Source organism: Anser anser, assembly GCF_964211835.1.
Source record: "Anser anser genome assembly, chromosome: 17".
Taxonomy (NCBI): domain Eukaryota; kingdom Metazoa; phylum Chordata; class Aves; order Anseriformes; family Anatidae; genus Anser; species Anser anser.
In genome coordinates, this window is record NC_139738.1 from 8228805 (window position 1) to 8255270 (window position 26466).

At 51.9% G+C, this 26466-nt stretch overlaps 1 protein-coding gene across 19 annotated transcripts in view; it reads right to left on the minus strand.

Moving 5' to 3' along the window:
- The window catches only part of EIF4G3 (eukaryotic translation initiation factor 4 gamma 3), a 153094-nt gene extending 131495 nt beyond the window's left edge, over positions 1–21599 (minus strand). For 10 of the 19 annotated variants that reach the window (XM_083803094.1, XM_083803093.1, XM_083803098.1 and 7 more), the window contains exon 1: positions 21441–21598. The gene's annotated coding sequence lies outside the window, so the exon portion shown is untranslated. Of the gene's footprint in view, positions 1–21440 lie in introns of all 19 variants that reach the window. The other 9 variants (XM_083803109.1, XM_083803103.1, XM_083803105.1 and 6 more) reach the window with 2 other exon arrangements.
- Positions 21600–26466: the final 4867 nt, after the last annotated feature.

The window sequence follows — 26466 nt, forward strand, 5'->3', positions numbered from 1 at the left end:
AGGAAGCCTTCCAAATGAGAAACTAAATTTGAGATGACTGAGAACTTCCACCCCACGAGCAATGACTTTAACCAGACCTACGTTTTACTGGATGGTCGCAGAGTATTTCAAAATCCATTTCTTCCCCATTTCATAGAGTGGTGTCGAGGTGTCCACACGCAGGGGTACACACTGATGTAGAAAACACTACTAAAATGTTGTAGCAGTGCACCACTGAAAAATAGGTGCTCCCAATGCTCAAACACACTGCGATGGGGCAGCGATGTGCCCCCCAAGATAGGTGGCAAAGAGATGCCGACCTAGGCACATTCTCGTACCTTACATCCCTGTACCAGTGCATCTATCTGAAGTTGGTTTGATTAATGAAGAGACTATGGATTTTAAAGCCTTCGAAGCCTTAAATAAAGGAGTGCACACCCATGTGCACTTTCCCATAGGGCAGAGTTAGGCAGCTGCTCGTTCCCAACTAGGGAGGCTCGAGCTGGCTGCAGGGGTGATGAACGGCCGCGTCCCGGGCTCCCCTTCCCAGCCAGTTCGAAACTGTGTGCTCAGCATCCATCTATAAGAAGTTAGAGTCACCCTCCATTAGGAACAAAATAAGTCTTGCTCTCGTGACAAGTATTTCTTCTGCCACTTGCTCGAGCCCCTCCACAGCTCCGAAAGCCATTTTTCTTCCTGCCTGTCACACATTCACTACAGGGTGTTACATTACATTATCCTTTAAGAGGTGCAGAAATATAGTCTTGCTTATTTCTCTGAGCTCCAGAATTTATGCTCTAGTGGAGGAGATGCTAGCTGAAGACGATGCAGCTTGTCATGCCATTAAACACTGCTTTAGAGTACCGAAAATCCAACTATTTCTAGAAAAAGAGGTGCGCTGAGATGCTCCAAAGCCTAGGTCAGCCTTTGTGGTCATCTCTTGATTGCGACAGTACTGCTGACAGCAGCTCATTTGCACAATCAAATCCATCACTGTCCCATTCTCCCAGTTAGTCTCATCCAACAAAACACTTGGTTTTGGGGCACACTCCCCCCAAACAATCATCTGTGCTTCACGATAACAACCCTCCTACCTTGATCCTTACTCTTGGCAGCATTTACATTTATTTTTGCGTGCCTCCTTTACATCAGCCCTTTCAATCAGCTGCTTCCTAACATTTTATTTCCAGGAATTAATTCCCCTGCTGATGTTTCATAACGATTAGAGAGCACCTACCAGTAGCTTTCAGATTTATTAACACAGAAATGGAAAAGTAGCTTTCCTTTCGCTTGCCTCAACCTCTTGGTAGGAGGCAGCGCACCCCCTTCCACTGGGAAAATAAGCGGCACATGAAGTCAGTTTCGGATGATGCTGAATGAATTTACAACTGTTGAACAATACTCTCCAACTGCATAACTGCCACTTAGCAAAAACAGCTGTTTTAATAAGAGCTTGCATCTTTAGCTGGCTAACGCAAGAACAAAATTAAACAGGACAACATGGAGACGGATCCAGCCAGGGGGGAAAGCCATTTAGTATTGCCGAGCACTGGAACAAGCCATTCAGTCTCTGCATGCACGCAGCCTGCACAGGCGTTAACGCTGTACAACCACGTCCCGCTCAGGCAAGGATTTGCCAGGATCTGTTTACACCATCCACTTTTCTTTGCGAAAGGCAGGGAAGAAAATGCTCCACAGAGAGCTACGAGATAGCGTGTTCTCTCCCGGCTTTCTGCAACTTTTCCTGCAAACTGAGCAAACAAAACGAATGCAGAAATATCATTGCTGCTCCTGAAATGTATTAACAATGAGAGCGAGGGCTGCTGAAAGAGAAAGGGGGGACTGAAAGTATTAACAAAAGCCCACAGCACACTGGCTGTGGCTAAAGCTAGAGCCTGAAAGACTTCTTTGTCTTTCTGGTCAATGCAAGCCTATTCAACAGCCCAATATATAGCAGAAAGAAGTGAGGGTGGGAGGAAGAAGAGTACTGTCTCTTTAGGGGACGTCTCCTCAGCTGCCAAGCTGCAAGGGGGAGAGAGAGGACTCGCATGAACACAGCGAGCTTTCCAGGCAGCCCGTAACCCGGGCATTGTCTATTAACAAACGTGAACTGAAAGAACACGCTCTGCTCGCACCGAACCTTCCTCGACTAAGGGACTCACATTCCAGGAACTGGACATCTAGTTCCCGAAGAGCCTTGAAGCGCAATATAAATAGTAAGCTATAGAAAATAAACCCTGATTTCTACAAGTCTGCTTGCTTTTCTGCAATCCCTTCCTCCCAACAATGAGCTATTGTTCCACTCCTGGTACTGAGGAAATGTTTGCGTTCCTTCTCCGCGTCCTTTACATTTAGAGACCTGCTCCTCATTTCAAGATAATTACCCAACACGCTACAAAGCATGCAAGCCTTTCACAGTTAGAAAGAAACTAAATTTAATACTGATTTCACCAAACAAACCCAAGAGCTCGCTCCTCGTTTTTTTTAGCGTGACATAAACGCTCTGCAGCTAGCCAAAATCCCTCGCAAACACCGAAGAAGGGTCCAAGCCAGTACCAGTACGCCATTTAACACACGGCCACCAGTTGGGAGCACAGAGCGATGAAGGCGAGCGTTATTGTGAGGGGACTGATGCTTGCTGGGGGTTCTTCCCCCCAGTGTTGAGGCACAGGCACCCCCGGGCTCCTCGCCTTGGCTGCATGGCCACAGGAGCCAGGAGCCCGTTCCCATTTGACCACAAGGCTGGGCCCCTCCGCTTGGCTTACGATGTGGCCGCCACGTACCTTCGGTGCTGCTGGTGAACGGCGTGCCCCGAGGAGCAGAAATACTCTGCTGCAAAAACCACCAGCGGTGAACACACGCGTGTAGGCTCGCTCCTTTTCCCTCCCGCGCCGGGCGCTCGCCGCGTGCTGGTCCCGGCGGAGGAAAGAGCGCAGTCTGAACTCTCCCTGCTGCTAAAGCCCTGGACATTGCAAAGCCAAGATTTTGCTGCTGGCAGAACCGCGGCAAAGTTTCTTCCGTGGGCTTCATGCGTAACCATACAAAGGAAACAGGCAAGCAAACAACAAAGTTTGTGTTTCCACCCCTCCACCATTTCTGCACCTAGCCGCAGGAAGCAAGGGGACAGCAGGGCGGCCGCTGCACGAACCCGCTCCAGGAGGAGCTCCTGCAGCCCCGCGGGCCTCAAGCGTGAGCACAGGACGCAGAGGCTCAAAGGAAACCTGAGCACGGGCTCCATTTTCCTACAGCAGGCTGACGTGAGGGAACTACACGAAAGACAAAGTTGGCAGAATCCTGCCCTTCCGCAGCACGAAGCGCGCTGACCGATACTGCTGCTTCTAGGCGCGCACGCTTCGCTTCTGGGGACTCCACTGCTATTTCTGGAGTTGGCCAAGGGGCAAGAAATTTCTTTATAAAAAAAAGCAAACTAATTTCTTTGCCTTAAAGACAAGGGCTTAATTGCAATCACAGCACTAGCTTCTGCAAGAGCAGCTTGTAAAGATAAAACTTTTTTCCCCGTGTCGTAGCTGAACTAAAAGGGAGTAAAACTCTGCAGTTACCACAGTTTTAATTAAATTTGATTGATAGCCCATTACCTAAGTATGCACAAAGCCACAGTTCGCACAGGGTGCTATTTCCTTTCAGGGTTTTCAATACAGCAAGGACTCCCGTTTTTAACCGTTAAGATAAAGATCTTTTTGGAAGAGCTGATCTGCCGGTTCACTGGCAAATGCTGGAAGGTCTCAGCAGAAATAGCCCCCTGGGCAAGAAGTCACGGCCCTTCGGGCATCCCGCGTGCGAGCGGGGCGCGGATGCCTCCGGAGGGAGGGTCCACGGCATGAACCGGACCCACAGCTGAGATTTCTGCCTCCTTTCTTTCTTCACAGGTGGAGAAGAACAACATTGTGAAGCGGGGAAGAGGAACCTAAAAGCAAAACGCTGCAAGCTGGAGAGTACCTGTGGCTGCTACAGAAGTGGGATTTTATAGCATGTGCTTTTATCTTTTTTTTTCCCCCCTTCTTTTTTTAATGCCAGGGTGCTACAGGCTCTGAACTCCAGCTGTCCAATTACTGAACACCCACAAAGAAGGCAATGAGAACAGAAAAGCAGAAAAAGCAACAAAAGAAAGTCACCCAACCTAAATCCAGGTAATTCTGGGCTTGCTAGAAACTCTAGAAAAGGCAGTAACTGCTACAATAGGCAAGCTTGAAACCAAAGTTTAAAGAAACACAGAAATTGAGAAGAAACAAAGAATCACAGTGCATTAAAACAAAACAACAGAAAAAACACCCTATTTCTGATTAGCAGTGACTTGGGTTTCAATTTGCACGTCTGGCATTATAGGCAGAGATGCCATATTGACGGGCCTTCTCTTCTACCACCCCAAGTGAAGGACTGCTGCACTGATGATTAAGAACAAAATGCAGCGGGGTACGTTTTATTTATTTATATTCCTAAACACAGCATGCATCAGGCAGCAACTTAAATAAAGCCTCTTTACTCCAAAGCTTTAACGTTACCACCATAGACACAAGAACATCAATAACGTCTGCATGAAAGTACACTCTGTCTTCAGGTAAATCAAGATGTAAATATTTGTTCCACTTAATTCAGCTTTGTACAGTCCAGAAGCCCTGATCAAAGATAACGTGCTTTTTGAGACGCAATAATGAAATGCCAGCATCTAGAAATCAAACAATCTATAAGAAAAGTTACTCAATAAAGCAACTAAGAAAAAAAGCAGAAGATGTACTCCATTACACAGCACAGAAGAGCTATGCGATGCCGTTTATACTTGAATATTTATGTGGAAAAAAAGATGAAGACCTAAGAAAAAGGAGACAAAGCCTCATTAAGTTTATTAAGGCCAGTAAAAGAGCTACAAGTGCGGCTGCCACAGACCAGGTACGTTTGGGCCCCGATCTCGAGGCTCTTTGCTGCTTTCAGTAGGAGCGCTCCGGCTGCGAGACGGCGTGTTCTGCATACGGCCTAGCCAAACCCCACATAAACAGGCATCAAGGGACAAACACCACGGCTGAAAGAGGTGTCAACCAAACGAGTCTCTTCAAAGCACTGTCGGTAGAGGTTTCCTGTTTTTACGTTCCTTGCTTTTACTGAGCCGTAAGCTGTAAGGGAGACAATGCACACTTCTGGTATAGAGATTTTAATCAGTTCATTCATTTAGATTCATTCGTCTTTTGCAGCTGCCCGGGTCTGCTCTGAGATTGGGACGTTCTTTTAGAATAATGCACTGTCCCCTGGCCCCACGCAGGAATACCCACCCAGAAACCTTGCAAACACTCCTCCCCACGGCGGGGAAAACAAGAGGCTGCCCTCGGCTCCAGGGGCTCGCGCCGCCTCAGCCTGCCGTGCCGGGGGCCCCGTGGGAGCTGCGTTCAGTGGGGTCACAGCCACCCGACAGCCCAGGAAACAAAAGCAAAGCCAACCAACCAGTGGACACGGCAAGGAGAAGCCCAGCCTGGGAAGGTGGTGAATAACGCACGGAAAGTCACAGTTCCAGGTTAGGGTTAAAAAGCTCTTGGCTTTAAAGCACCATGCTATGAACCCCATGCAAACTTCGCCCTTTTTCTGCCCACATCGGCACAAAAGGTTTCTAAGGGGAAGTTGTTATTACTACCAGACACCACCAGTGTTGTTACCGCTGAGCGCTTGCCAGGCACACGTGCTGCTGACTTTTATTTGTAGGGCAACCACTTTTGAGTCCGTGGAAAGACCATTTTGTTGTGGTTTCCCTGTTCTTACGGGGAATTTAGCGAATCAGGTGTCCTGGTTCTCTCTGCAGAATCCAAGCACATCAATGAAGTAAGGAAGCTCCTTTAAGGCACTCCAGACTCATTCACCTCCCATGCAGACAACCCCATTCCCTCCACCTGATCCTCTGCAACCGGGTTTTTCGCGAGCCATGGTGAGCAGCAAACAGCCTCAGCAATTCCTCTGTACTGCTTCCCCAGGGCGGCCTCGGAGCAAACAGCGAGCTGGTGAAAGCCCTCAGGTCGCTGGTCCTGGAGCACCTCGGAACAGACTCCTCGGCAATTCACCGGAAGACTCCTTCAAAAGCTGCCTGGAACCTGGGCTCTCAAATTAAGCATTTCTTCTGCATCTTTAATTCCTCCATCGCTCCTGCTTCACAGCTATCACTTAGGCCTTAATGCAGATAAAACCTCCTGTTTTCCTAAGCTGGTAATGTAAAGCTACAGCAAATAGTTCTGTTCTCACGTTTCGGAAAGAGAAAACATACAGCTAAACCCCAGCTACAACACCCACCCCTTGCGAGATACCAAGGGATGGCTTTCCAGCAGGGAGAGCTGGGATCTCGTTTCACAAATGCCGCTCCCGAGGCACTCAGCTGGAGCCAGCGCATGTAACGAGCTCAGGACCCGGCGACTCACGCTGCAACAAACACTTGCCATCGCGTTTGGAGAGGAGGCAGGCCTGAGCAGCGTGCTGTCCGAGGGAGATCTTGGGAGAATTTGTCTGCAGAGTTTCCTGTGCTTCAGGAGAGGTCTGACGGTATTTCAGACCCGCGCTTTTCTTCTTTGAAGATATCCAAGAGCTAAAATTGCACGTGCGGTGACTCACCGAGCTCCTCCCCAACGTGACTCCAAATGTTTTTTTGTACACAAAAAGACCTCAAGCCCCGCCATCGATACAGGCACGTTGTTTCGACTTACATATCTGAGCTGCATTTTGGGCAACAACCCTCAGTGCTCTGCTGTGAATTCCTTTGCTCCAGATCGCCACGTTTTGGCGCAATGCATTTAACGATGCATGTGGTAAGGGGACGAAGCTGCAAGTACACAACCGGGGAAGCTCCACGCTGTCGCACGGCATTTTGATCAGTCCGCCTTCAGAGCAGTGCTACAGACAACTTGGGGAGTGGCACATACCGATCCCAATCTAAAAATAACTGGATTACAGGAGTGACAGTCAATTGTAACTCCATTATTCAAATCTTGATTTAATCTAACATTGAGTATATTTCTTAATCAACCTGCCTCAAGTGACTACTTGAAGGCTAATCTCTCAAAGCCTTTATTCAGGGTAGAGAAGATTCTTCTGTAGCTTTAACACACCAAGGAGCAGGTAGAACATGAAAACGATTATCCACAAAGCTTGTTCTTTCCGAAAATATTTGGCAAAGCACTGGATTTTTTTTTGTCTGTTTCATATAAACATGATGTGAAATGAACTTATAACAGAGTCTCAGAATGCCCTTCAGCATCTAAAAACGAACCAAGCTTGGGGGGAAGGAAGCATCACGAACAAGGCATTTCTCAGCATGGTGCAGCAAGAAAAAGTCTTTTGGATACTGTTAACTGCATTTATTTTTGCAATTAACTACAACAGAAGGAGAAAAAAAAAACATTACCTGAAAGAGAGAGATATCCTAACATTGCTTTTCCCAACAAGGCTCTTCTAGACCAGCCTCTGGCTACCAAGCATTTGGGAAGTGTTAAAAAACATATTTACATGAGAAACAGTTTAGCAGGGAAATGGTATGCTAGCTCCCAGGACCCCCAGGCATGCACAATAGAGGCGACTGCACACAGCAAACTCCCCTCCAGAGACGAGGGACGTGAAGAGGCTGCCAAAATAATGCTCCAGCTGCCGCTCGCTGAAGACGTTTCTGCCCCAGCTGATAACAACCACCCCAGTCAGAGCTAACCACACACCCCCTGTTTTGCCAGTTTAAAAACCATCAGATTCTTCCCTAAGCAGCTTCAGAGAAGCGACCCCTGTCTGAAACATTTAAAGATGGAAGTGAACGGAAGGGTTCAGTGGAGAAAATAAGGGCAGAGAAAGTTTCCTGGGTCGCTGCACCAAGCGGGGCCGCAGATCGCCCCGGCTGCAGCCATCCCCAGGAAGACCTCACCCCAGAGAAACCTCACGCCCAGCCAAGTCCTGAGCTGTGGCCGAGGCGGGGAGGCAGGGGGCGGTTTGACCCAAAGCAATGCTCTGGAGCCAGAGCATGTGACGAATGCTGTGTTTTCCTTCATCACGCGCCGATTTTGAGAGAGGAAAAGAAAATAATAGTAGCAGCCTTACGCCGAGAGGCAGCTATACAAGCGTTAGACTAAGTGAATGTCTTGGTAAATGCTGTAAAAACATACAAAGCAAGGCTGCGGCGAGCTGGCTCGGCTAAGATCACACAGGAGCAACTGCGAGGAGCCAGCCATGGAAGAAAAAGGTTTGGATCTCCTGTTTGGCCTTAGGACACGTACAGCCCTCTCCTTTCTAGAGTTACTTTAGCTTTTGGTGTATTCCCGAACTAACCGGTGCAGTTCTCCAGCTGTCCTCTAGACCTCTGGCTGCAGCAGAAGCCTGCATCCATCTAGTTCGGCAGGAAAACAAATGTATTTCACTGAAACGCCCCATGCATGGCAGCAGAGCTGAAGCCATACCCATCACCTACCTCTCACGTTCTGTACCACAACTGCTGATATAACGTTAGGGCTAGTTATTGTGAAGTACTTCTGTATTTCAATCTTAAATCATTGGGGTTAAAACAATTCACACCATATGCAAAACACACAGTATCTCATGCAAACCGAAGCACACTTCAAAAAAAAAAAAATCCCCAATTTAGCATACTCCTGTCCCCCGATCAGCAGCTGAAACAGCAGTTTCTGGCCCGATACCAGCTGCACACACGCTGGCAAAGAGGCTCTGACCTGCATAGATGCTGTTTGTGAGCTGCTGTGAGGTAGCTTCGTAAAAAGGCTCCGTGTGCTGGGCCGGGCAGCCTGGACCCGCTGGCGGCGCATTGGGGAGGACGGCTTCCACCGGGCTGGCAGAGCGGTGCCGCTGTTCCCAGCAGCCTCGCCAGCAAGAGAAGATTGGGATTGTTTGCTTTGTGTTGTGCTTTTTCTTTTTTTTTTTTTTTCCGCTCCTTCAGAACAGTTACTTAACACACAGTTATTTCTAAACTGAGTTTGTACTGCAAACACATATCTAGTTAAGAACGCCGGAGTCCAAACAGAGAAAGGGAAGAGGGCCAGGTGCCACGGCTGTACGACCGGCCGAGGAGGACAGACCAGGAGGCAACCTGCCTGGTCCCAACCGAAACGGAACAACGGTTCTGCTAGTAAGGGCAGTATCAAGCTGTAGAGAGAGATACCAAATTTTCCCTTTCCAAGGGGAGATTATTAGATAACCTTGGAGAAAGAAGAAAATTAAAACCAGTAATAACCGGAAAAACGCCTCTCTGGTTTTCTAGAGAGTCCAGAGAAAAGCCTTCCTCTGACCAAGCTGCTTCTCGGCCTTTATTCAGCTTGCAGCCTGCAACAAACTTCAGCATTGGTATTGCAGTCACTGAATTCATGAAGTAAAACCTTACGTCTCCAGCTTCCCTTTAGCACAGCAATTATCTGCATCTGGGGGCATGTTGTTACAGGAGCAGAAGGGGGAAAAAAAGTTCCAGACACAAGAACCACAGCGCTCACTCATGGCAATTTTCACTTGAGAATCTAAATTTCAACCGAGTCTTTCAACACCGTTTTCTGTAATGTACTGAAACACCGCTTACTCAGCTGTATCCCCCTATGCACTGCATGAGCACAGAACTGCCCCCAGCCCACTCACCTCCAACCTCGTACCCTAAAAACGCAAACAAGCCACTCCAGCTGACGAGGCTACCACCCATGCTCGTCCCTTTTCTCTACAGGGACGGCCACTGCTTGCACCCCTGGGGGCTCGGGGACACTCCAAGAGCCACCCTGCATCCCCAGCCCCGCGTTCCATCTGCGTGACGAGCAGGAATACCAAGCAGCCTCGTGGTGTAGTCTCATTCACTAGGCTGCGTTTCCTACCGTGTCTCTAATACTTCACGCTGTGACTTCATGGGAAAATTTAATGCTCTGCTGGTCAATCTGTCAGGAAGCATCGCGGTGACAGTGGTGTTGTCACCCAGACTGATTGTCCTTCCGTGATCTGAGCAACGGAGTCAAAAAGCGTGCTCCTTGAGAGCAGTAACGCTCATTTCAACTCCCAATTTCGTAACGCCTTGCGATTTCCCCCCCATAATCTTTATTTCAGCGGTTTATCAAAATGAAATGAAATCATAAGCGCCCTCTTGCCACATGCAGAGCTTATGACTTCTCCCAAGTTAAAATCCCATGTCACACAAAATGAAGTCCTGCAAACACAGGCATCTAGGGAAGACAGAGTGATGCATCTTACCCTGCTGCACAAAAGCCATAGTTCAAAGAGTGATACAGGGTGGGCAGGAGCTCTGGGTCTCTTTGGTCCAATGCTTCACTCGTTCAATTTTTCCACATAAGGACTCTCAGCTGCATACTTTACGCACACCTCGATAGGGTGCTTAACGAAAAAGAGCAATAGCAACAATATATTTATCCCAGCTGAACCTGAAGACGAGCAGTGAATTCGTTTCGGAGCATTTTTCATTTTAAAAGCTACTTTTACTGCCCGTAGCTCTGGCTGTTGACTTCGGGCCACAGATGCGGAGGGAAGGCTGCCTCCGCCACACGTGGCTACCAAGGAAGACTTCCAAGCACACACCTCTGCTGGTCGCGCCAAGCAGCCCCCGAAGTGTCGCTGTGAACCACGCGCAGTGGAAGGCGGCGCAGACGTACGTCCCTGATGTGCTACCCCCTGGGCGTCAGGAAGGAAACAGCACTTTCAGGACCCGTCCCTGCCTTCTGGTCGCTCGGGACCCTTTGCACAGACCTCTCCGCTGGCAGGGTTGCTCCTTTTTTGACTGGTGTAAAAGTCCAGCTTTGCTGATTTCAGACCGCACAGGAACTACAGCACTGTATTTGCAGCGGGTCTCCAAAGGTAACAAACTTCTGAACAAGCACCTAGGAGCAGCCCCCAGCCACTTGGCTCTCCTTGTCACCGCGGCATCACCTGGCAGAACACCAACAGGGATGCACCCAGGACCACGCTGGTACTGCTGCGACTTTAGCAGCCTTTTATCAGGCTAACCCTAATCAAGTCAAACATCCAGGCACGGTGAGGGGAGGAAGAGAAGACTAAGAAAAGGACGTCCTCCTGTCTGATAGCACTGCGTTTGGTGTTAAACGTTGATGTTTCACTATGATCAGAACAAGAAGGGACCGAATCAAACGCTTCAAGTTGTCCCTAGTGCAGAGCATCTCTGATGTCCTGAGACGCAGGGGCTCGAGCAACACGGAGCGCCGCGAGTTAGAGACGTGCCCAGAGCAGCTGTGGATGCCCCCTGCCTGGAAGCGTTTGGCTGGATGGGGCCTCGGCCAACTTCATCTGGCGGGTGGCATCCCTGCCCACGGCAGGGGGGTGGAACTGGGTGAGCTTTGAGGTCCCCGCCAACCCAAGCCGTTCCGTGCTTCTATGATCAGATGAAGGAAAAGCATCAGCCGAACAGAACAAGGAACTGCCCACACCAGCCACACGCCTGTGACAACCGCAAGAAAGCACAAAGAGCTGCGGCACAGCGCCCCTCCGTCCCAGCAGTGATCCCCAAAGGCTCTGCAGCACCTACTGCCCAGGCTCCGCCGCACGCACAAAGTACACGCAAGCAAAGGATGGACAGAGAAACACTGAAATAACTCGTAGGTCCAACAGAGAACTATCAAAATACACACTGTATGCGTGTGTATAGCCAGACACGCTGGTAAAAGGGATCCAACTCAGGCACACAAGCAGCTCCGTGAGCGGTTTCCTACAGGCAAACACTGCCGTTAGTCTTCAGAATCGCCCCTCAAATTTGTGTTAAACTCGTCGTAATACGAGGCTCGCCAGCCCAGCAAGAATTGGAGCTTGTAACATTCCTCCTGCTACAGCAAAAGGACACGCTAAGTGCCACGAGCAGCCCTGCCGTCTCAGAGCCCACAGGGAGCACCGCTCGGAGCACCGCATGTCGTCGGCCGCGGCTCCCACGGGGCCACCAGGACCAAGCCTTTTGTCCAGGCGAAGCCACTGAGCTGCGGCGAGCGGCTACCCCTGCTCCCAGAGGGATCTCACGCAGCACCCCACGCCGTTCTGGCCCGCCAGCTGTGGATTTTAGGAGATCCCGAACCCCGAAGACACTTTGGGACTGCAGTACCAGCAGGATGCAGATACGTTCAGCCCACCCCACTTGCACTTCTTCCTGTGCAATCCAGGGACATTTTTGACCTACCTGCAACAGGCAGGGAAGTTACAGGTCTTTTATGTCCCCTACTCCTAAGCAAAAACACTGTCTTAAGTCCAAAATCATGAAACCAGAGATGGAGCTAGACCATAAAGAAGAACAACCCAAGCCTGGCATGCGAGCTCTTCTCCCCTAAGGAAGTATTTTCAGCTTTCTCCTCCTGCAGGGGGAAGCTCAGCAGCCTGCTCTGAGACCTTCAGATCCTGAGCAACCTTTGAGCACTTCAGTGAGACCAGAGAGCCCTCCAGCTCCCCGGAGGCTGGCAGTTAGCTCTGCTTCCACCACTTCTCCCTAACAAATCGGAGACAGATCCGCACCGCCTGCAGAGAAACAGCTCCCTGCCCGCCTCGGTTCTCCTGCGCTCGCTTGTTTTACTGCGGTGCTCCGGTTTCTTTTTACACGCACTTCACAGGCTGATTAATACTCGTCTTGGATGATCAGATGTCTAGTAAATTCAGGCTTTTACACCACTCACCACCATAATTCTCATTACGGCATACCCATTTTACTAGAAAGCACTTGCTGACTATTCCCACTACTGACATCCAGGCCATTCAATAAGACATTCTGGACAGAGGTCCGGGCTATAAAATTCACATGTTCTTAGTCTGCCAGGATCGGAATTTGGTGACAGCACAATTCATTCATTTATTTAATGATCTTAACGTCAGCCTGAGTGGATAAAGTGTGCTTTGGCTTCAGCAAGAAGAGATGGGGACCGTGCCAAGCACCAGCAACAATTGTTCCGGTGAACGCCTGCAATGCCAGGTACAGCACAACCAAAAGTTCCATTTTGGGGGGCTGAATGGGAATCACATCAAGCTAAACTTGGTACACAAGCCCAGAACCAAATATTTAAACATTAAGGAGTTTATTTGTGCAGACAGACTTTTTAATTAAGAAAAGGTTTATGGAAATGTAATCAATACAATTAAGCTGAGCAGCTTAAGCTCACAGAACACCCCAAAAATTTAGTTCGCAATATTTGCATATCAACAACAATTACATTTTTCTTTTGAAGAGCCAGACATAAAAGCACTTTGAAATTGACTTTAAAACACCTTTACTGGAGGAAAACATAAACGCTAAGTTACAAACAGGTTGACAGCTGAATTATTTGCATTTTACAGATCCAGAACAAAAAATGCAGAGCCCAGCAGAGCAGAGTATTTGAAGAAAGACCATCCAGTAACTAGTATCTATATTTGCATAAGCACTGGGAAGACAGGATGCCACAAACTGAAGCTAACCATATATTCTAGAGCAAGCTGAACTCCTAAGATGTCTCAGCAGCTCACAAAATAGTACGTCCAAAAGAACCTTCTACACGAGCCTCACCATGCTAAAATTGGGCATGAATCACCAGCTCCTGAAATCGCTGTCCCCGCACACTCCGGAGCTTACGAAGCACCATGAATTTCACATTAAAAGTCACAACAAACATGCTTTAAGTGCTTTTTGATTTTGGTCCTTGACTTCCGCCCAGATAAATTGTATAGATTATCCACCCTCAGCTACAGTACCCTGCCAAGTTCCCTTTCAAATATAACATACGTATCGGGCTTGCCCAATTTACCAGCTGAACGCTGCAAGACAAGGTGCCCAGTGTCAAGCCTGGAGCATGATGTGCATCACAAACAAGAATAAAGACTCTCAGAAAGTTTTCAGATGAGATTTCAACCTGAATTTCAGTTCAGGCTTGACAATTCTGTAGAAGAGCTTATCATAGTCCAAGGTCATAAGGGCGCGGTCTCACTGCCTAGGTGGAATACACATTTTTAGACATTTCCTTTCCCGAGGAAGTTAGGAGCCTTTCAAAACCAGTGACTGACTAAGAAAACAAAGCTGTAAGTAGTATCACTAAAAAAAAAAAAAAACCCTCTCTCATTCTTATAGGCAGTCTCCCCTGCTTAGTCTGAACAGACTGAAGACTTCTGTCATGTTTGCTTTTCAGTGAAAGAACAAAATAAGCTCAGAAAAACACCAGTTTCAAGACGCAGCAACTTCTACGACTCCTTAATAACGCATAGGAGAGGGAAATCTCTTTTTCAGACCACCACTGGTGCAGCCATAGCATTAGTTCAAATGGATTTTTCAAAAGCCACTAGCAACACGGGCATTTAAACCTTAGGAATTCAGTAACTCGCACAGAGTCACTCTCACGTGTAAATCAAACCGAAACACAAACAAATGCACAATCATTATTTGGCAACCTGACAGAGAGCCGGTGCAATGTTTATTAGTTTCCAACTGGCAAAGGCTTCCCAAACTCAGGAAAACCTCCATTATTGAATTAAGATCTTTAACTGCATTAACTCTTTCTTTCTTCAGTGCTTTCACAGCATCAGGGACACCCAAGGAGCAGCAGCAAGGCGCCTTTTCCTACCCCACGGCCCGGAGCGGGTACCACGTGAAGCCCACTCACCCGCTGAGCGCGGCGGCGGTCCCACAGTGGCTCTCGCCCAGCTCTTCCCACGAGGACGCTCCTTCTCCAGAGCAAGTCTCATTCCTGCCGTGTCCAACTGCTGGGAGAGGAGCAGCTGCACCTAGGCAAGTCCTAACCCATTTCAACACATCCCTGACAGTTTTGGAGAACGCTACTGGTATCGGTCGAGGATCAAACACGTGGCTTTCTTTCAAGACGTGCAGTTGAGAAGCCACTCTGCCTTTTGTCAGGCATGCTCAAAACTCTAGAAATATTTCAGATCTCATCCAGGTAAAGGATACTCAAAGGCGTTACAACCGACAGCAGAAAGGTGTTATTTCTGGTAGCAGAGTTGATTTAAACACGATACAGTCCAGGGAAGCCTTAGAGCTTTCCTCTGTGTAGGAAACTAGCCTGCTTCTGCCCGTCTCGGGTGACTACACAGCAAACAGGCAAAAACAATTCTTAAGTTACCGTAAGAATAGAGAACGTGTAATTTTCCTTTCAGGAAAAGGAAAAAATACTGTCCCATTAACCTAGTTATGTGCCCAGCAGCAATTTGACTCAAGTCCCATCAGCAACAACGTGCCATCACCTTCTATGAAGAGAGAGCATGCTCTGGGACATCTTCCAAATGTATATAATAAAACATAAGAATAACATGTACTAGAAAATTTTGCTAGCCTAAAAGCTTATTCTGCTCTCCTCCCTTTGATCCTTTTCTTTTTTAAGAATCCATTCTATTTTCTTCTTCCAGCTGTTCCACATCACCCTTCCCTGTTTGGGAGGCAAAACAAAGTCCGCAGCCTGGAAAGGAAAGCCGTGTGTGCGAGAAGTTCCTGGAACTACCGCAAAGTGCACAACACGGAACTACGGAAACTCACACCAACTGCGCTCCCCTAAAAACAGAAACACCGGCCCCTCCACAGCGGGGGCCGCACCACTCCTCCACCTGCGCCTCGTGCCCCAGAACAAACACCCGTTTTTCTCCTCCCCGTTCATTCCAGGAAAGCCTTTGCAATTGCAAACAGACGTGAAGTCACGGATGAAGGTTCCCACTGAAGAAATGCCTGTAAAACAATGGTAGGACCCATCTCTAATTCCCCGGAGTGAAAATTCCAGCAACTTTAGTCATATTAGACGATTCACACACAGCTGAACTTGACAGTTGACTAGCCCTGAAATTGCTGCATTAGGGAGAAAAAGAAAATACAGGTTACCCACAACTTCCAAAGGGAGACCTTCACTGCTAACTTCCTGTGACACACCAATGGAGCAAACGCACTAGCTCGGCACAGCCCACGTTAGCTAGCGACGTGAAAGAGCCTTTCAGCCCTAACATGGTGACGGACAAAACCCATGCACACAGATGAGAATCCTTCTACTTCCCGACACCGAAAAGGGAGGTTAGTTGTTCTAAGGCTCCTAGTACTTACTCAACTTCATCAAGTTACTACCACGGATAAAAATACAAACGGTGTTCCAAGATCAGTACTGCACCTTAAAATATAGATCTGTAAATGACTAAAGTAACCTCCTGCAGACTTCTGCCAGAGAACATATACAATCATGGCTCCAAACGTGAGAGGAAAAGAAGTTGTTTCAAATCACGCTGTTGGAAGAATGGTCTTCTCCAAGACATTTCACCGTAAAATCTTACAAAGCCAGTAAAGTGACATATCTGCACTATAACATGATTAGCTTTTGTCATTAAATAAATTAAAGCTATTTCTGCTCAAAAGAATGCTAAGACGTGCCAAGGCTGGGGATCATCAGCAAGGGAGATGGCAGAGAAGTCTAAAAGCACTTACTTTTTGGCAATACGCTCACAACCTCGTGCCCGTTCCTCCTCTGCAGGACAGCCACTATCACGGCAGGGAAAGAAGCACTTCTGAAGCTTCTCTCCTGCTGCATCCCCTCCCGAGATACAAGGTCTCCACGGAGTCGCACATTTTTAAAACAGCAACATTTCTCAGGCAACAGGAATCCCTTGTGTCCCTTCACCCAGCTGAGATTTCAGAAAGCTCGCCCCTGAACTCAGGGCTTGTACCTGAAGCAGAAAGCAGGGAACATCTCTGATCCCAGCCTGGTTCCTTCAGCCTCTCACCACTCCTTCCTTTTCAGGACTGCAGTGCTCCCAACACCGTTCTTCAAAACCATCTGTGACTGGCATTTGGAAGGGCACTTCTGATCCTGCTCTCATTTCAGCTCCAGTTCAGCACAGAAGCAGCGCAGGAGCCGGAGCTGATCCGCCGGAGGCGCGGGGAGGCACGGCGCTTCGCACACAGTCACGACCTTCATCAACAACCGGTGTGCCCAAGCAGCTCCCACCGCCTGCCTAATCCCCGCGCCTTGATCTTCAAAGTCCTCAACAGATAAACCCCAGAGAGCGCCCGAAGACATTGCATCACACACCTGGAAAAAAGCCACTCGGGACAGAAGCACGCGGCGAGCGAAGGCGGCGCCGAGCTCCCAGGGGCAGCCAGCGCCCAGCGCCCGCTCTCTCGCAGGGCACACCGACGATGCTCTCCCCGGGGAAGTTCCCAGGCCGCTTCTCCTCCCACCCTACGGCACCTCCTCAACTCCCTGCTCACTAAGCTACGAGCACGGAAGAGAGAAAAGCCAACGCAGCCAAGCCCTCGTTAGCAGCCTTAATTTAACTAGAAGATTACCAGCGCAGGCCTATTGCAACGGCACAACCTGGCACGCGTCCGAACACCAGGTAAGCGTTGCCAGAACCTCACCCCGACTTCACACAGATCTCTGACGTTCCTGAAAGCGATCCTGTATTTCTTGCTGTTCTCCCAGGCTTTTGGGAAGCCGCCGCAATCCTCCGCTCCCATGCAGAGCGATGCCACGTACTGCCTGCATGCCGCTTTCCGCGAGGGACTACAGCGCAGTCAGCTAAAGCACCTTGCAAAACCAAAAGCAGACGTTCGAACACCGAGGAAACATCAGCAAAACCCAAGTGTCCGTGCACGGCAACGTTGAACTTCACACACACACACAAAAATGCTGACCCTTCCTCTCCACTTCTCAGAAACAGAAGCAAAGGGGAGGGACGGAGGGCTGTAAGGGAAGAGAAAGAAATTTTTAAACAACTGTTGCTTAAAAACCCACCCCGAAGCTGCCGCGACGCCCTGCTGCAATAACCTGAAAAATACCTGGGCTGAGAGAGAGCCAGTCCCACACCTCAACAGCTACAGCGCTATATTAAGGTCAAGCTTACAGGTGCCTGCACGGAGAGCATCAAAAACCAGGCAGCTGAACTCCCTCCAAATGCAAGGAAGTTTGGGAAAGAAAACCAAAACCTACAGACACCAGCACGGAGGCCAAGATGGCTCTAATTTGGCTCCAAGGTACGCTGCTAAATTAACCCTGAAGGGCCAGCAGGCACGCAACGCTACCCGAGTTCAGCCTAAATCAATCTGTTTGTCCTTTAGAGCGCAGTGTTTGCTGATGTCTAGGCTAGGAAGACACCGGTGACCTAATTATATTGATCCACAAAAATTTATTCACAGCATGGGGACTTTTTAAAGAACAGCTTATTATAACACGCACAAAAAATACCTCGGGACACTTGGAAGTGGGAGCAGGAAGGAGAGCAGGGAAGCACCGCGTGACTTAACGCGCAGAAGTAGCATCAAGTTAAAACCACCAAGGCCCACAGAAAGCCAGCGGCCTGCAGCGCACCTCCAGCATTCTCCGTTTTGATGGGAGAAGCCCTGCTACACAACAGTCGCCTGCGTACGGAACTCACTGCTCGGAGGCAGCCTGGAAGGGGGCAGGCCTGGCTTCAGCCTCCATCACAGCCCGGGCACGGCACCGCGCCGTGGCACGCGGACACCCTCGCTGTCCCCCCCCGTAGGCAGGGTCAGAACGGAGCTGGGAGTTCTGTTCACACCAACAACGTTGAGCACAACTTCTGCCCGAAATCAGGTTTGACTGACTACTCACCACCGCCGAAGCCACAAAGGTATCCCAACTCACTTTTACATAGAAAGTTTAATTTCTCGAAGCCGCCGCGATACGGAAATTATTCCAAGCTCTCTTGTCCTACAGCAGCTCCAGTAACTTCCCAGTCAGCACGTAACAGAATGAAACTTCCGTCAAAACATTCCTGTTACTCATGTCCATCACCCTCCAGCTTTGCTTTCCTTCAGAAAATTGATTTTAAGTCTCTTCCCCTGAATTTTTCTTTTCCCTCATTAATCCCTTTCTACAAACGCACTTCACGTAAGCAGTCCTCGTTCCTGCCCAGTTCTCTCTTACCCAATTCTTCTTTTTCAATCATACATTTAATTTCGTGATGTACCACATCCTGAAACCCCGTGTGTCTCCACAGACACAGAGTTCACCACGTGGAAGCAGCTGTAGTTTAAAAAGCCCAAGTCTGAGCCCCAGTCTACCCACTAACATGCGACGATCATTTGGACAGACATTACTTGCACTGCTGCGAGGAGGAGACCCGGGGACCTTGCCATGCACTCCCAGTTGCCAGGAGAAACCTGCAGCTACAGTTTAGCTGCTGTAGGGTAACGCTGTCTCAACAGTCCTACCAAAACAGAAAAAAAAACAAACAGAGCTAAAAATAAGGCTGAACTCAGATGACCCTCTGCACTTCAGTAAAGCGCAGATGAACTACGCTCCCGAAGCCTCACTTCTGCAGCACTGCTGACAAAAGGTAACAGCTTTTGTTTGCTACCTGGAAGCACGCACAGCTTTCGGCGGAGGAAAAACCAGCCAGGACACCTGAACACAGCTCACCGAAAAGGCACCAAGAACACAGCACTTGTATACACTGCACGGACGGATTATTTAAAAGTTCAGGAGCGGTATCAGTCAAACACAGCCAAACACGCCTTCCGAAACAGGCACGGCTACAAGGAAAAACAGCCCCACCACGCTGACCTGCCCGCATCCCTACCTCTGACTTGTCCTCGCTACCCAGCGCTTGGTTCCTCTCCCCCTCCTGCTCTGGGCGCCCAGGTGGCTCCAGGCGAGGCGACACGCTGCCACGCCGCCACCGCTCCTTTAGGGAACGCACGTTCCCCCCACGCCTCTTCCTTCAGGGCTGCTCTCAGAGGTCAGCCAAGGCTTCTTCCCTCGTGCGCGCGAGGCGCGTAGTGACAAGACTCACCAAAAGCAACAGCTCTCCTGCCTTAGCTGTGACCGTGGCAAACCACCACCAAGCTCGCCCTCGGTGATGTCGGAGAAGTATTCCGATCCCTCCATGGTTCTTTTAACGATGACTTGAAAATGAAGTGCTGTACAAAGCCTAGCGCGCTCCCGGTCCCAGACCCAGGCAAAGTTCGGCCATTTAACTGTCAAGGCAACCAGCGTCGCGTCCCGCACGGACGAGGCTCTTCCCAGACAAACCAGCACCTTGCTGGAAGGACTGCCTGAGCACCGACTCCCCGTGTGCACGCTGGCCAGCGCTCCCCCTGTAACTCTTGGCACAACGCTCCGAAGTGAGCAAATTCCCCCTGAGCAACAGTTTTACTCACCACCACCCTGCTGACTCGGTAATGACAGCACCTTCGTGCTGTTTTCCTAAATAAAGCACATGCTGGAATTACAGAGTATCACAAGCTAGCCAGAAACACCCAGCGGAGGGTATGTCCCTCCGCAGCACTCTTCATTCTTCAGAGGTTTCACTTGACCCAAACAAATCTGTAACGTCAACAGTCCCATGATTTAAGCAATATTATTTGCGGTCAGGGAAAGAATGATTCTTGCCGGAAGCTCAAGAAAACAATGGACCTAAACTGATCATAAAAGGGCTCGGTTTTCCCACCTCAAAACTGAAAGCGAGAGCAGCAAAATGCTTATACACAGGGAACGTGTTTCTTAAAGAACACACACATCACACAGCTGAAACTGCTCTTAACCAATAAATAAATAAATAAATAAACCCTACGCTTCCATGTTAAAATATAAGTCGTTACCACCAACACACAGCGACGCGCACTCCTGACCGTCCCCTGCACAGCAGGCGACACCATTCCAGGACAGCCCCGTATTTCGCCAAGCATGTCTTTTCGCTCCACACCCCCCCACACCCCCCCCAAAAAAAAACTTCAGGGGGAGGAAAGCCAATTCGCCGGGGGATGCTGTCCAACGCTGGAAACAAAACCCAGGCAGGCACGCACGCTCGCCACCCCACTTTCCTGCTGATCCCTGCAGTATTTACCTCCTGACTCGGGGCCTAGTCTCAGAGAACCGGAGACCTTTAGAAACATTCCCCGAGCGCCGGCCTCTCTTTGTAGCGGGGCCGTTCTGGCGGGGGGGTTTCGAGCGGAAAGCTTCTCGTGCCCGTCACACACGGCCTCGCGGGGCAAGCTGCTCAGCGCCACATCCCACCTCCGCTTGATTTCCACGAGCAAAGCGAAACCCCAGGAAAATCGGCCCCGGCTGCCGAGCCGGGCTTTAAACTCGCCTTCAAAACAACAAAAACCCGGCACTTACCTGGGCAGGACCGGAGGCGAAAGTGCCAAAGTGACAAGCGATTTCACATTAAAAGTTCACCCGGGGGGGGGGGGGGGAGAGGGGGGGGTTGGGGCTGAAGCCCCCACGCAGGAAGCACCCCACGGGGGGCGACAGGGACGGGGGGGAGAAAGGGAGGGGAACGGGGGGGAACAGGGGGGGGACGGGGGCCCCTTCCCCGCGCTGCCCCAGCAGGTGCAGCCCCCTCCGCACGGGGGGGGGCCGCGGGCCCGCCCCCTCCCCACACACACACACACACACAAAAGGGGGCCCCAAAGGGCTGCGCCCCAACCGCCTCCCCCTCCCCCCCCCCCTCCCCGCCCCCCCCCTCCCCGGGGTGCCCCCTCCCGTCCCCCCACCGGCCGGGGGGGCCCGAGCCCCCCGGGGAAAGGATACTGCTGGGGCGGCTGGGGCGGCAAGGCCCTGATGGTGGGGTGAGGCGCGGGCGCCGCCGCCGCCGGGTGAGGGGGAGCCGGGGGGGGAGGCGGCCCCGCCGCCGCCGCCGCCGCCGCCCCGCTGCCGGGGCCGGTCCCCGCCGCCGCCGCCGCCGCCGCGCCGGGTTTCAAAGCCGCCTTCTGCGGTAAACTCATCGCCAAGCGGAGCCACCACCCCCCGGCGGGGAGCGGGGCCGGGAGCCGGGCCGCGGGCGCGGGGGGGAGCGGGCCGGGGGCCGGGGCGGCGGCCGGGGCAGCGCGGCGGGCCGGCACCGGCACCGGTCTCCGTGACAACGCGCCTCCCGGAGGGCTCGCGGCGGGGAGGGCACGGCGGAGCGGGGGGGGGGCGGCTCAGGCCGCGCTGCTCATGAGCCGCCGGCGGCGGGGGGTCTCGGCGCCCCTCCCCGGGGGCAGCGGCGCCCTTCGCGGCGGCGGCTCTCGGGCGATGCCGGCGGATTTTCCTCACTGGAGCAGCGGAGCATCAAACATGGCGCCGCGGCCGCCTCCAGCAGTCCGGCAGGACGGACGCTCGGGCGCCTTCGGGCCGCTCCGGAGCCGCTCGGCCCGGCGGCGCTCGGCAAGCTTCGGCTCTTTCCGGAGGCGCCCGCTGGCGAGGCGCGCTCGGGAAACCTCGGCTCCTTCCGGAGGCCTTCGCGGGGCGCACGCGTCCTCCGGCCCGGCCCGCCCCCCGCCCCGCCCCGCTCGGCCCGGCGCCTCCCGTGACCCCCGCGCTCGGGAAACTTCGGCTCGCTCCGGAGGCCGAGGACGTGCGGGAGTTCGGGAAGCTTCGGGCGGGCTCGGAGGAGGGATCCCCGCCCAGGAGGGAGGCGCTCGGAGCTCTTCGGAGCCGCTCGGGGCTCTTCGGAGCCTCTCGGGGCGGGCCGAGGCGGCAGCTTCGGGCGCTTTCGGCTCGGCGGCCGAGCGGCTCCGGAGGGCTTCGGCAGCGCCCGGCTGCGGGGCCGCGGCTGTGAGGGGCCGCGGGGCTGCCCCGAGCCGCAGAGCCGCCGCCCGGCCCCGCTGCCGTCGCCACGCGGGCCCCTGGGGGCAGGGGGGCAGCCGCGGGGCCCTCAGCGTGCGGCTTCGGGATGAAGGTGGCACCTGTGGGGGCGGACGTGGCGGCCTGTGAGGGCAGCCCACCCGCGGCCGTGGGGTCCAGTGCAGTCCCGGTATATTTAATTAAAAGCCCTGTTTGTGGTTTCCGACTCCGTGTGCTTGTTGGCGGGGCACGCACCGGGCACCAGCCCACAGACGACACCAGCACGGGGACCGAGAGGCGGGCGGCAGGCCTCCTCGCGCCGCCGCCTTCGCGCCCCGCCAAGGGTTGCCTTCACCGCTTCACGGCCCTGTGGCCGCCGCCGGGCTGAGCGCCTCCCCGGCCTGGAAGCTAAAAAGGACCTCCGAGCAGCTCCCGGCAGCTGCAGGATTGTCCTGACTTGTCCTCCCCCGGCCGCCGCCTCCCCAGGGCTCATTCCTGCGCGTTGGCACCCGTCGATGTTCCTGCCGCGCCGCACGCCCCGGGGGAACGCTCCCGAAGGCACCCACCGCTGCCTTTCGTGGCTGGTTGCTGCTTTCTGCCAGCGGAGCTCCCCCGATGCCCCGCTTCGCTGAACCCCCACAGGCACCCAGGCTTAGGAGAGGGGCTTCTCGCTCCTCGGGGTATCTGCCATGGCCAACCTTTTAGGCCAGGTTAAAAATCTAATCACGAAAGATCTTCAGGAAAAGTTTTCCGTGGTTTATTTGCATCCCATCTGCTGGGTCTTTGGTGTAGCTGTGAGTTTAGGAGGAAGATAATACTTAAAAGCAATCACAAATAAACTCTTAGAAGTGAAAAGCTTCTTTTATTAAAGTAAACAGCTCTCTTGGTGGTATATTCAGGCTCTTAGCAAGTAACTGGTGCTGCAGCTGAAAGCCAGCTGTGCAACAAGAAAGGTCAGGGGGGTCCTGGTCACTGCAGAAAAGCTACCCAGTAAGTCACACACATCTATCCACTTGTCTGCAACTGCCCAATATGTAAGCAGAATAAGCAGAAATGTCTTTGTATTGTTATTTATTAATCTGAATCTTAAGGGAGAGAGGCTGGACTCTGTTACTCGCACAAGCACCAGCATCATGTTGACCCATGGCCTGTAAGGGTTAAAACCCTGCCTAGCACCCAAGGGGCTTGCCTACGTGGTTTTTTTTTGGAGGGGTCAGATCCCACCCAGACTCTGAATTATAAAACGCTGTGGTTTGTGCATGTCAACTGTGGGACGTGAAACCCATCTGCGCCCCCACGAGAGGACTGCAGCGTACCGCGAGGCTCCACCGGGGCCAGTGCTCCAAGGTGGGGTCAGAAGAAAAGCCCCTGCTAGCTGCCGCGCTGCTGGAGCTGCCGCGCAGGCCTCCAGGAGGAGTAGCTCTGCGATCGGAATAGTTTCTTACTTACTAAGGTGCTATCTACGGAGCACAGCCACGCCAAACAAGCGTGCTGCGTGGCACCAGAAGTTATTACTGGAGCTGGTGGCAGGGGGAGGATGACGAGCACGCTATTTATTTTCCCTCCCCAGCCCAGTGCTTTCCATTGCACCAGATATCTCCGCACAGGGGTAAAAGGGCCGGTGAGAGAAAAATGCCCGCGATGAGCTGAGCTCACATCTACCTCAAACTGCTTTGCAGGGAATGGGATGAAATGGAGACTGATCAATTTTTTTTAAGCAAAAAACACAAACCAAAACAGCTTGTAAAGAAGTCCTGAACAGGGAAACTTGCAGTCCTGTCTGTTTCCATATGCAGCAAGGAACAAATATTTATTTACAAGAGGGGGCTCTGGGTATTTTTATCAGACCAAGCTTGCCTCTGCAGCTTACTGCCTGCTGGAATGGCTGCTGATCACAGCCCAGGTCCCAAACCCAAATCTCACACAGAGCTAAAGGTTCTGTCACTTCACCATTTCCGTGGTTAACGTGGTTTTTTGTTTGTTTGTTTATTTGTTTTGTTTTTTGAATCCACACAGAGATTTTTATCATGGTTGCCCAAGGACTGATAGATCTCCAGACATCTTGGGGAGCTGTCCCCCTCACAGCACTTCCCTCCTGTCTGCAGGGAGCTGGAAAGACAGATCCCCCTCTGCACCTTTTTGAAGGTTCGCAAAGAGTTTGCTGTGATAATTTTCAGGGTGTAAGCAAAGCCATGTGGTCCGTGGGGGTTGGTGCCCAGCACTGCTCCATCGACCGCCTCCCAGCATGGCACAGCTCCTGGTACAGCCCTTCATGTGGAAGGAAATTCACACCAGGAGCAAATTGACATCTATGGCTCCCTCTGTTCTACAGAAATAGCTGCCTGTAAACACAGCTGTGAACGAGCCTTCTAGCTCAAGTATCTTGAGATATATCGCTCCTTTTTGCCCGTTTAGAATGAAAAAAAAAACAAAAAACATAATTTTCACCATATTGTCTTCCAAAGTGTGCTAGCCATGCAAAGGAGCCAGGTTCCTGGCTCTGCCTTAGAGCTCCTACAGAACTGATGCCTCCCCAGGACATCTCTTTGCCACTTCCATTTGTTTGTTTGTTTGTCTGTTGTTTTGCTTTGTTTTGTTTTCCTAACAGCAAAAAGCAGACACTTTGTCTCTCTTTCATACTACCCCGCACAGGACAATTTGGCCAACTAAACCTGCAGTTTTGGCGAGCCTGAGCAAGTGCTGGCTGGATCCATGCCCTTCCTCCTGCCTCTAGTTCCTCTCCACTGAATTTTTCCTCCTATTTTTCGTGCTGCTTTATTAGCACCTGGGAGCTGATGTAGCATCACGGGCAGCTTGAATTTACAGCGCTCAGCACTAGCCCCAGAGCATCACCGACGCTTTTTTCAGTCCCACCAATCTTTTACATACCTCTTTGCTGAAATCAATAAGCCAGAGGCAGATGTGCTCACACCCATGTGGCAAAGTGTGTAAGAGCTGCAGAGTGAGCTTGGGAAAAGAGAGTGTAGGGCTTGGGGTATCACTGGAAAAAAGGGCTGGTTTTCTGCAGAGGTCCTGCTGGAGGGAAGAGCATAATGAACAAAGCGATGGCCCCCGGGGCAAGCAAAGTTAAGCAGCTTCTTTATTGCTTGGCTCTGAGTAAGAACCACCACCATGGTGACCTGCGTGATCAGGTCCCAGGTCTGCTCCAAGCTGCGTGGTAGGACTTAGAAACCTGCTCTGGAAACCTGCTCACCACCTCCCGCTTGCTCTCCTCCTTCCTTCAGCAGCGCAGGGAGGAGAAGCTCCCGGCCCATTCGCTGCCCCAAAACCTGATGGTCCCAGCAGGTGACCCCAGCACTGTCACGATGTGCTGGGGTTTGGATCCTGCTTGGAGAGGGCAGGCAGGGAAGGAGACGAGCAGTTCAGGCAGCCGGGTTCAGCATCTTGGGCCTTGGCCGTGCCGAAGCCGGCACTTGCCCTGCTGCAGGCCGCCCTTCCCAGCTTGCTCCGGAGGCTCCCGCACGCCCTGGGCACCCGCTCTCACCCGGCGTGGCACAACAGCGCCTCTCCTTCCGGGCTTCTCCTGCTTTCCCCGCAATGATCCCTTTCCAACATCCTCCAGGTTAAAAAAAAATAAATAAAAAATGTGCAAAAACACTTGGAGCCTCCCCTCCTTCCTCGGGAATGGCCAGGCCCACGTGCCAGTTCCTTCTCCTGCCTGGGCTCAGCCCTCGGCCAACGTCTCAGCCCTCCAGGGTACGGCTGAGCGTGAAATAAGGCAAATACCACCCAGGATCGGGCAAGCCCACGCCGGGCACCGGCACGTGAGCGGGATGAGTCACCTCCTGCCGGCTGCGCCTACCCCGGCGGCCTCCCAGATGGGCAGGCCTCTGCCGCCGGGCCCAGGAGCCCTGACCGCAGCATCCCCCCAGCCAGGCCCTCACCCTGCGAGGGTGCAAGCTGATGCTCGCCCTTCAAATCCTTCTGGCGCTGGGGCTGTCCCCTCTGCGGAGGCCAAGACAGCAGATATAACCAGGCTGGGGACTGGGAA